The following is a 12481-nucleotide window of genomic DNA, read 5'->3' as shown; positions in this document are numbered from 1 at the left end:
AATTCTAAGATTAATCCAGCACTTAGGCCATCTTTGAGGGCAAAATGTGGCACTTAACTAGTTCACTATGTTTTAGTCCTTCAAAAATTAATATTTTAAACATAATTTAGGGTTAAAATTTCATCTTCAGCATGTAATGCATACTTTATCTCTCTATAATTTATTATTTTTTTAATATAATGAGAGAAACTATGGTACCCTATGAATTTTTATTTAGGAAGTAGATATGAAACATGATTGAAGTTGATTTTGAAAAATTTCTAGTTAAAAGCTCGTTTAAGAAACCCGTTAAAGATGCTTGTTGTAGTATCCTCATAAATGATGGTCTTCAGCACAATGACCCGACGGAAGAATGAAGACGAGCGAAAAATTATAGATAATAATCATGATTAATTATAACACTTAATATATAATATGCAAGTTGATATTTGGTGTCATCCAATGAAAATATAACTAGAGGATGGTCGGGTGAGTGTATGAACTTTAAAGAACAAACAAATGATTGAGATCGTTACAATAACACTATAATTAAGCTTTTCATTAACACCACGTTGCTAAGAAGACTCTCTCATAAATTAGATTCTATGTCACTTCATGTTTTTGACACAATGTTTTATAATGTTAGTACAAAAATTGACGTTAAACTCTGAAGTGAGAGAATTCATAAATAGTGTCATTTTAAGAAAGTCCCTTCACATTTCCCAACACGATGAACAAATCCATAATTAGCCATAAAATTTAATAAAGAGAATGCGACCAAATATATATGATGTGGTGGCACTAATGAGATTGGGATCCACACACAAGGAATCGTGGAAAAAAAAATGGGGCGTGGTATGAGGGGAACATAGAAGCAGAGGAGTGTAGGGATGGAAGGAGACATTTGCTCTGAAGTCTTATGATCGCAGTTAGAGGGAGGGAGCTCTATTATTGTCATGGTTCAATTTTTGTGAGCAAGAGAGCAACTTAGATAAAATGTATTGTTGTGATATAGTGCAAGGAGAAACTCATATACGTTATGATATTGTTGTGATATATGCTACAATGACGATAAACACTTTGTTTTATGTAAGTTATTGTCGTTTTTTATAAGGAAAACTAATGAAAAAGTTTAAAAACTTTGAATTTTAACGATAAGGACAAACTAAATGATTAAATGAATAGTATCATGATTGATTTTTTAATGTAAAAATATAATTTTTTGTTAAATTAAACAGTACCGAAAACTTTTCGTTAAATTTCAATTTTTTTATACGCTGATATTACTATTTTGTCAGTATTGATGATCCAGTCACATTGTCCGCTCTTGGGTACTTTTTGATGGGTGGGCCAAGAATCTAGGCAGCTTTAAGGGCATTTTTTTCAATAGGAGAAGACAGAAAGGGGCCTTTATATTGCAAATAGGTCCCTCCTCACTCTAGTGATTGCCCTTCTTTTCTTGTTTATTGGGATATTTTTATATAATTTTGCAAATTCAAATAAATTATTCAAAAGCAGAGTACAATGAGGCGAGCTTGAAGGCTTGAAGCACATTATTACAAGTTCATTGTGACGTTTAACTTACTCCCTCACCTCTTAGGTGATGATAATATTGTTTGTTAAAAAAAAAAAAAAAAGTATATTGTAGTAAAGGCATTTTTGGTCAGACTTGGTATTTGGGCTGGTCATACCAAAAAAATTTTGGGCCGGTCATACCAAAAAAATTTTGGGCCGTCCGATTCCTCTAAACCCATGAGGGATAAAAGCCCGCGCATGATTAACCGGACCGATATGTAGCGGTGTTCTTCTAGCATTTTAGTCGGCTCCGGAGCTGTAAACCCTCGCTCCGGTTGATTTGCCCGCGGAAATGGAGGGTGAAGGATTCAGACACTGACAACGCAGCGGGTTTACATACCTCGAAAAGTCACAACCCCTACCAAGCAATCCAACGCGGGCTCTGCTCTTTCTTGCTTTCCAAGTAATTCTCCCTTAGCTTTTCTCCAATTTTTCAATATTTTTTTTATCGATAATGCTGAAGTTAATTAAGCTCCCGTTGATTATGATTATTATTTTTCTCACGTAATGACTAATGACTGCTAATTTGGGTTAATTTATGTACTTTCTGTTTTGTGCTGGCCAAGCTCAAATTCTACAATGCATGGACACAGTGGTATCTCCTCGTATCACCTTGTCGTGTCATATTTTCATGTGGTCATACATCAATTTTTCTTATTAGTTTGATGTATCCCCGTGTCCGTGTCCATGGTCTTCCTTACAGGTGCAATGAAATTTTCGACGGTTTTGTATTGGCTTATGAATTCAACATTGTTGATGAGACTCCAAGGATTTTTTCTGAAATTAAATCCATACTTTGGTGTGAGACTGCAAGTTAGGTTTTCACCTTTTTCTCCAAAGCCAAATATGGTTTTCAGGTAGGTTTTCTTATCCCTTATGTTATGCAGTGCAAAAAATTAGATTCAGATTTTGTAACTTTACGAATCAACGCATCGAAGGATTTAAGTCCAAAGTTGGTTTATTCTGATATCGAATGCTGCTAAAATTAGCTGCACTGTCTTGCTATTTGTTTTGTAATGTGCCGTCACTTTAGAAGAAAAAGAAATTCGCGATGGAATTACATATAAAACAATAAGATTTTTGTTCACCATGCCTGTACGTGTTAAGTTTTTCTTTGCGATACGCTGGTATCTTGTAGAAACATGGCGAGGGAGTATTTGTTAGCTGGAGAACTAAGGGTCATGTGATGAAATTGGAAACAATAATAAGGCTTTTAGTCAAAAGGTGACCTACAATTACTATTACTTTCTTTAATGTTAATGAAGAAATTCTGATAGTTTCCTGCACAATTCGTATGGCGTACTTATGCAGTTGAAAATCTTATACCGTTGGACTTCAATTTTGATTGTCATAGTATTTGTACTTTCATGTCATTGATTCTTGTTTGCCGTTTGGACGAGGAATGCTGCATATTTCTGGTTCCTTGCTTCCATCTGACACAGGAAGCATTCCTCGGTTGGATAAAGATACGGAAGACAGACGTTTCACTCGCGGACAGGTTTTTCACTCATCTTGGACATCTAGAACTTGAAAAGTTTGTACCAAAAACTGTATTCTGCATGAACAATGTACTACAAAGAGGAGCGAAAGTGAGGCAGAAGTGGTTATGCAAGAGCCCGGTGCAGAAGATGCCAAAGCATTTTCGATTGCCCTTGTCACTGATATGGTCATTACTGTATGACATTACGAAGAGTTTGAAGAATGCGAGGAAATTTTTAGGGTAGTCCCTATGGTAACTGACTATTGTGTACTCTATGGAATGGAAGCAGTATGCCAAACAGGTCACATGTAGTTTGGAACTTTGGATGAGAGACGATATCCCAGATTTTGTATCTGAAGAACCAGTAAATATAATGGTTTAGATTTTCTGAAATTTTTGCAACATAACATGTGCCTTCTTATTGTCCTTATACAATGTTCCCTCACTAATTTTGCAGCTTGTTTTGTATTTTCGCAGGGTTTTTATTTTTTTAAACTTTATTTTGTTGGTATGGCAAGGAGCAAGGGGCAGGAAAAAAAGGCCAAATCGAAAGCCATTCAAGATGTTCATCTAATGCCGTTTTGGAAAAGCACCTTTTGGGAGTAAGGTTTGCAGCACATGCATCTCTGTTTTACCAGTATATCCTTCATCAATGTGAGGTTTTCACATAAATGCCTCGCTTTGCTAACTTGTAATGGGTTATAATTTCTCATATCACATAAAAAGAAAGATAGACACATAACATTATACAGTTTGTTGTCAGTGCATGCAAGTCTTTTTTGTGTGATTAGCGGTATTAAGAGCACATCATATGTTAGTATTGTTTGTAGAGCTTTTTTATTATTATTTTTTTATTTTTTATTTTTTTTGAGGTTGTGTCCCAATTCAATGGATTGATTATATGGTACAGCTAAGGTTAAACAGATGGCATTATACCTAATCATTTGGACTTGGTATTTTTGGTCAATCCCTTTTGCTTGCTACAACATATGAAAAAGGATCGACAATTATCGTTGCGTTTGTCAATCATTTTCGTTGGGATGCGGGGGTTTCTAAGTACATTCCATTTGCACCATGTAATTATGATTGCCATTTATTTGCAGCTCCACGTATGGGCAGGCACCTCATATAATATTAATATATACAAAGGGCCCCCTTCTTCAGGGTACCCTACAACTGTACCAAAAACGAGATTATTATTACATACCGGTTATATATCACCTGTTTAAAGTTTAATTTGTTTTTTAGTACACATTATTTTGCCACTTAGTACTACGATATAATATTATTCCTCTTTACTTATAAGTGAGAGGTCTTAGGTTCGATTCTCGCTAAAGAAGAATTTGAACCATATTATTGTTAGCCCATTGTGAGATTTAACCCACTCTCTCACCCCCTTAGTGTAAAAATATCGGAATGCAAGAGATTTTGGCTCAGACACACAATGATTCAACTATAATAAATTGATATCGAATTCTTCATTCACAACAAGCAAACTTGAAATCTCTTACTTACAAATCAAGGAGAAATACTATCAGACAATAATCTGTAAGTATTTTAGCTTGTAACTTATGAGTAAAATATGAGTATATAAAAGCGAAACATGAGTGATAACCTAGTCTTTTTTTGCTACAGTGCAACGAGATATCTTATATGAACTCCTCCCGTATACGATAAATATATTTATTTAGGTGGAATCATAATCAAATCGTGTGGAGGGTATGGGGCATCTATCAAAAACAGCCCATACTAGTTTCATCCTATCTTTTCTAGTATTATATTCATCGATTACAAAATTAAAACCAAATAGTTGTTTATATTTTATAAAATTTAATTATGGAAGAGAGAAAGACAAGAGGGGGTGGGAGAAGATGGGGTTTTCAGGTAGATGGAATGATTCCGAGTTGCATGTGCGCCGTCGTGTGTTTTGTAGAATGAGAGAAAAATACACAAGGGGTCGTGACAAAGTCTTTTCCCCACATAATCCGGCTTACTAACATGCTTCCGTTCTTATTCCCCCAATGGCCTTTGGCTGCTTGCTAGCCATAAAGCCCCCTTCACCTTTACAGTGTACACTTGCACCATGTAAAAGCAAAAGCACTTACGTACGTTACTGTGCTCGATTTAATTAGAATCTTTGTTCTCTGTTATGACGGATGACGGACATTCTCTTTCCATTTTTTATCTTTCTTCTGCGTTAAAAGCGGAAAATATGATCATTAGTATTACGGTTTACTGTTATCTTTATTTGTAAGTAAAAATTCTTAGTTTTAACTCTGAATAAAAAGTTCGATGTCAAATTAGCGTTTGTCTATTGTTCTTGTTTCTCTCTTTGTGCACTACATTTGTTTAGATCAAGCGTTTCTGTTTTTATTTGTTCAATTCTACAACTAGAAGTAAAAGGTAAAAGTGCACAAGGAAAGAAGTAGAGTGTGAAAGTCATTTCCTTTTTTCATAATTCAATGACAAACTTTGCATTTGAGTGCTATGCATGCGACAAATTATGTGTATATCTAATGTCAATTAACGACATTATCTCTTTCTCTTCAATGTTAATTGTATTAGTGAATTTGTTTAGCTTATTTTATACGAGAATATTGAGGTGTCATGGAAATCATAGTCCTAAAACGTGCTGGCCAAATATAGGTTTAAGAGAAAAGATGCAGACAGTGAGAATCGAGTCCTCTTGGCCAGAAGATTACGAACACAAAATATATCTTATCTCTATATATTTAAAGTGATGATCTGATAGGTTGAGTTGATCATATTTTTATAGGTAATAACTAACCATTAACCACCAAATCTTATTGCTAAAACATCCCAATCATTTTCAATCATTTGTCCTAATTAAAAAAAAAAAGATAATTAATAAACAGATGATTAGAGCTTTGAGTACTAATTGTGCCAACCTCTCAGCCACCATAATTTTTCCCTCACTATACACACGAGCTACACCCTATATACAAAAAATGATAATGCTAGGGAGACCAAACTTTTAAGAGTAATATTATTCATACTATGTTTTTATACCACATTTTTATACTATCTTAGGTGACATTTGATGTGGACAGCCACATCATTTAAAAAATTTGCAAACCCCAAGGAAACGAAGGAGAATGACTTCTCGTATATCACAATCATCATTTAATTAACTAGTTTTCCTTAATTATTAGTTTATTAAATAATGAACTAAATTTAAAAATCTGATTAATTCAAATGATGTGGTTGTCTACATCAAATGCCACCTAAGATGGTATGAAAATGTGGTACAAAAACATAGTATGAATAACATTACTCAACTTTTAAAACAAATTTGCAAACCAAATGATGTGTTGTCAATAGCAAATAAGCACGTTAATCAATACTTAAGTAATAATACAATTATCAACAACCATGTCATTTGGTTAAAAACATTTGGTTTTCCTAGCATTACCCTACAAAAAATGTTCGAGATACCATATTTTGTAATTCACGTAATATGGTGGTTAATTAATGTTCTTTCTTTAATGATTAAAAAAAAATTCAATCATCAACCGTCACAAAACATAATTCAAGTAGATAATCTCTCTAACATCATCTGCTATATATTATGGAAGGAGGCTCAAATCTCTTACTAGAAGTTTAGTGCATGTTTGCTTAATTCCAATTAATTTACGAGTCTACGACCTATTCTCTGGAAAGGGAGAATGTACGTTATAGCAGTTAGAAGAATCAAGGTCCAAAGACGGCTAGGAATTTTGAGTTTTTTTTTTTTAACAAAAGGACTTTTGTGTTTAAACGTAAGCTTTTAGTCTAATGGATGGTCAAAAAAAAAGTTTTGACCTCTTTTAATTATGTGTAATTAGGAAAATAAGTTCTACTATCAATACTATTTTCCTGGCTAAAACGTAATTGGGATATGATATCATCATTCTATAGCATAGTCCTGTAAATTCTATAATATTATGTCAATTGTTAAAGTTCAATTATGAATTAAGGGTTTTTTAGTGTGCACAAGAATACAGCGTACATTAAAATTTTTGGTCGTTATATCGTTGAATTCTTAAGCACATACCATACATTGCTTTGGTGCATGCCATCCACTGAAGCAAAGTAGAATTTTCGACATGGAATATACTAGATGCTATTCGTTTTCCTGGTTTGATCCAAGTAACAAAAAACGGAATTAATCAATGATTGAAGGCAAGAGGGCGGCCGTTAATGCATGAGGGCTTGGAGGCATATGGGTGTCATGGCCTCTCTCTCTGGATTTTCTTGGGAATGAGCAATGATGATAATAATTAGGATAAATAGTGGTTTTGTTGGTTACAGTCTTGCAGATAAGCAACTATATGATGATATATCATCACATACATCGTACGCACATAGCTGGCCATTTGGCTATGATCTGATTGGCATTACCTTCATATATGATGATAAATCCACCCCCATGTGGCATGTGACTCTATAGATTGCTGGTAATCTCTCTCGATTCATTGCTCTTTTGTTTCAGGTATATATCTTTATATCAGAAGAGAAAGAATCACAAATAATGCAGAATGTTGATCGATATTTAGAGGTTCTTAGATTCTTGAAACTTTGTTTGTGTTCACCGTCCAAATCATGATGGCATCGTGTGGTTCAGAAAAGCTGGAAGTCGTGGCGGGTTTGTGAGTAGTGGCGGGTTTGTGTGTTGGATATAAAAAAATAAAAATTAATGAAAATGATTTAAAATTTTTGAGTTTTAATAATAAGGATAAAATAAAAAATAAAGTAAATAATACTAGAATTAACTTTTTAATGTAAAAATATAATTTTTCGTTAAAATAAATAGTACCAGAAACCTTTCGTGAAAATTTTCTATAAAAAAAAATGTCCCATATTTTGCACGCACGTATTAGCTTTTTCTGCTGAGTGCACTTCTATCTGTACTGTCTTCTGCTTTCGGTTGCACGGAAACCTAATGACTCATCACATCTGCTGCCCTCGCCGTCTTCTTTATCCATAAGTTTCCACTTACATCCCCCACTATTTGCTTTTTTTATTATTTATTTTTATAAAATAATATTTTAATTTAATCTAATTTACAGAGGAAATTCAAATTTAGACTCTTTTTCTTTTGTTTAGGGGGGTCAAAATATATGTGCAAATATTTTTTCTAGCACAATAAACAGTAGGGGAAGGATGCTCAAACCAACTACATCCAGAGTCAAAAGAAAATTAATTTATAATATTATACTAATTTTCCTGGATGAAAATCCTCTCTATACCAAACAAATGAAATTTGAATTTTCAATTGAACGTTTAGATAGAGAGTAATGAAGAACAAGGAGAGATGTCAAAATATATAGATTTGCCATACGCATGCATATTCAACCAATAACATGCAGGCATGCATCCATGTTTAACGAAAATATGTAGCTACTCAAACACACACGTCAATAAAACAGTACTTTGACATTTAACAGGAGGATGAAGCATGCACCATGCGGTGGCTTCTTCTTCTTCCTCCTCCTCTTCTTTCCAATTAACTTGCTTGAACGGTGAGGCGCATAACTGTACATTCAGCGTAACCTCTTCCTTCACCCCTCCAGATTCCACATTGTTTTAAACATTTATAAATTCATTTTTTATTCATCTATTTCCTTCTTTTTTTTAATCTGTTTGGATGGAATTGATTATTCACCTATTCAGATTGTTTGAAAAGTTAACCACCACATAACGGTCTAGTGGTTGGTGTGAATTTCAGGCTATTTCACACGGTTGATCATGGATTTGATTCCTTACGTTGGTGAATCACACGATGTTAGCCATGGAGAGGTTGTTACGCCTCTGTGTGTCTTCTCAACCCCCAAAATGGTGAATTGTCGTGGCTTCACCACCAACTTTTTTTTTTTTTTTTCTAAGAAAAAATGTTTTAAATGTTTTTTTCTCTGTATATTTTTATGAATATATATTTAGGTCAGTAATCAGTTATAATGTGAACTCGAGTTTCAGATTTGAAATGGTTCCCCTATATTCCGTTTTCATGTTTCATTTCTTAAGATAAACTATATAATTAATATGATGAATTAAGAGAAACTTGAGTCAAAGAAGAATCACATGAGCTGTTTGCTTAATTCCAACCTGGGATATTTATTATATATATACAATTTGGAGCAAGACATTCATAAATCAAATAGACGATGCCACTTCTTTTGATTTTTGGTAGCGGTTCTTAATTAATTAAATTGCAATGCCATTTTATTTTAGGTGTACATACACACACATATATATATAATTAAGTATTTAATTAAAGGCGTGTTTGCAAACTAGAAAACGTGACAATGACAATGTCAACACTCAACAGGTGTACGTACATGCGTGCTTCAAATTGATTAACAGCATGGATAATGTCGTCCTAATTAATTAGTAATCACTCACTCCCTTCCCCTTTTCTTGATTGTTTAGACAATATATAAATTAGTACTTCTCCAACTGGTATTATTTTCCCTCTATGAATTGATAAGCTTTATTAGATATGAATAAAAAAATTTACATCAGACGTCAAGATATTGAATAATCAAATTGTCTCAATGAGCTCACGTGTAGTGAAATCAATCTTGCATTCTACTAACAAACGATGCAACTATATATGTTCCCCAAGTGCACATTAGCAGTACATGTCAATTGAGAATTACGTAATGATATATATTTCACAGTACTAGTCATGAGGTAATTATTCCTCCTTTATTAAGATTAATTTTGATTAACATTCATTTCAAAACTCTTGCACTGGAATTTCACGCGTCATATATATACGAGCTTTAATAATATCAGTAATATTCGGGATTAACTTCAAAAATATAAACAATTAACACATCAAATTTTTATCATCCAGCTATCCAAGATTCCAAATCGGATAAGATTAATTGAAAAGCAATACATGGTGATGCTGCAGTGTTCTGACACTGGACGGTAAAACATGTCCTAATTAGTGAAGCTAATTAAGCGGGGACAAAAGACAATCCTTTTCACTAATCACTATCTCTTGTTTGTTACCAAAAAAAAAAAAAAAAAAAAAAAAAAAAACCATCTTCTATATGTTTCTGTTGCATGCACTAGTCTGATGAAGATTAGTACTTAGATCTGTACCATGTAAGAACTTGCTCGTAGTTTGTTTCCAGTACGAGGCACACTATGTTGCAACCCTCCCTGCTGATGTTTGTATTAATCTTAATCACCCTAATTAAACAAATCACAAATCGACAAGCCAATCCAAAACAATTAAGCAGAACTTCAGGTTAATAACCACTACGTGGCGGCCCTGCGGCGACTGTACAACCTGTACTCCCCAAAAACAGAAGGAAAAAAAAAAAAACCATTACTGCGGACGTATACCGAAAGTGGTTACAACATAAAATCCAAAACATCAAAAATTTAAAAATAATAAACGCAAAGAAAAAGTCGACCGATTAAGGAGAGTGTTAATTAAGTTAATTAACAATTAGTGATTAGAACGTACGTCACTAAACTAGCTTTGGCAATTGGGATGTGCCAGCTTACAATGTCACCCATCGTCCGACTCGACTGCCATGAAAAAAGCTTAATCAGTGGATTAACTATAAAAACGATAAAGGACATTCCCTAAACCAAACATTAAGGCCAAATACGATGCTCATTAGCAACAAAAGTTGTAAGTTATGATCAGATAAACAAACTTACATACAAAAAAGTGCCCACGTCTACATTCCACCGTCCATGGCTGGCTATTACTTTCTTTTTCTCTTTGGATTGGACGTCAAAAGCAATTACAAGCTTACCTTTGTGTGTCTCTTTAAGTACTTTTTAAACTTATTTTATAGCTCCTAATCAAAAGATTTTCAGTGGAACAGAAAGCACGAACACTTCCAAACAACCATCAAACAGTGTACTTACACCAATCAGACGGTGTTGTAGACTGTTGAAGCTTAGTTGCATTCCTCACTTAATGTGGCAAATGTACAATTAAATAAAAAATTGTACAACTCAATGAACCATGATCGTGGTAATTTCAAGCATTCATATCCAATAGGATTTACAACATCTATAATAATTAGTTATGAAACTCGTAATCTCGTGAGCTGAATATGACATATTCCATTTAAATTATAACGAAAAAGGAATATCACTACTTTGTTGTATTAGTGGGCTATTCAACAAGTTAATACACCAAATAATGATCAAATCAGGTGCTGTAATTAGAATTAAGAGCACCATTGGTGTTACTTTATAGTTTATATTATCAACAAAATTTGGATGGGATTCTTGTCACGGTTTGGTTTTTATTTTTTTTTATTTGTCAAATAAAGTGCATATATTTTTGCTTTTTGGTCAAATAAAGAGCATTTTTCTTTTAGATCATGGTTTGCCTGCAATAGCATACGGTGCATATATTTTTTGCTTTTTGCTTTTAATTACGACAGCCCGTACGAGGATGAGAGGATGAGAGGATGAGAAGATGAGAGTTCATGATCCTCTTCGGATCTTCTTTGTGAGAATCTTGGAAATTCTCAAATCGTATATATTTATTGTATATCATGAGATTAATTTTTGTCAGATACTATTCATATTTAATTTTAAATAAAAATATTTAAAATAATTTATGACAACACAATATACGATAAACTGACATGACTTAAGGATCTCCATGATCCTCACAAAAGGAACCCAAAGAGAATCCTCATTCATTCGAACCCTCTCCTTGTCCTCCGTCTGTGGGTCTGTGACGCCCGTGGCACCCTTTGAATTTAGAGAAAATTTTCATTGTGATCAGAACATTAGTGATACACTACATGTGAGAAATTTTATTTTTTAAATTATTAATTTTGTAACACATATATCTCACAATTCTACAATAACACAAGATATATCATCTCATGTTTCAACCATACTGAAAAATCTCTTCCGAACCTGAAAGCCTTTTCGAAGGCCAAAACTTCCATTAGCTAATTTAGAGGACACAGGGTCCCACATGTGAGACCCACCACAATGCCGACCCTAGTAGCTGACTGCAGGATCCATTGTCATGCGTCCCGAGACGAGTGGCCGTGCCATATCAACCCCTGACACTGACGTGGGATAACGAGTTTAACCGCGCACTCGGATATGGAACTTCGCCCCGGCATCACTTCGTGGGACCTTGGACCCCTTATTACCCCCATAAATTTCAAAAATTCAAATAAAAATAATGTTTGAAATTAGGCAGGCAATCGGTGTTTAATCTCTAAAGAAGATGTTAAAATGTTCAAATCAGCAATAACAGTAAAAACAGATAATTACAATATTTTCTAACCGAAAAGCCAAATTTGATGTTGCATGACATGGAGTAGCAGCTCTCCCCTTCGTTGTCAAATATTTTTTTATCAGATCTGCAACTCTCCAAGCCCAGAACTTGCCAAAGGCTCCAAATTTCAAACGGGTTGATCAAGCCGGACGGCGGGAAGCTGG

The sequence above is a fragment of the Pyrus communis genome, chromosome 15 (genome assembly GCF_963583255.1).
Source record: "Pyrus communis chromosome 15, drPyrComm1.1, whole genome shotgun sequence".
NCBI classification, from domain to species: domain Eukaryota; kingdom Viridiplantae; phylum Streptophyta; class Magnoliopsida; order Rosales; family Rosaceae; genus Pyrus; species Pyrus communis.
Note: the sequence above shows the minus strand (reverse complement) of the source record.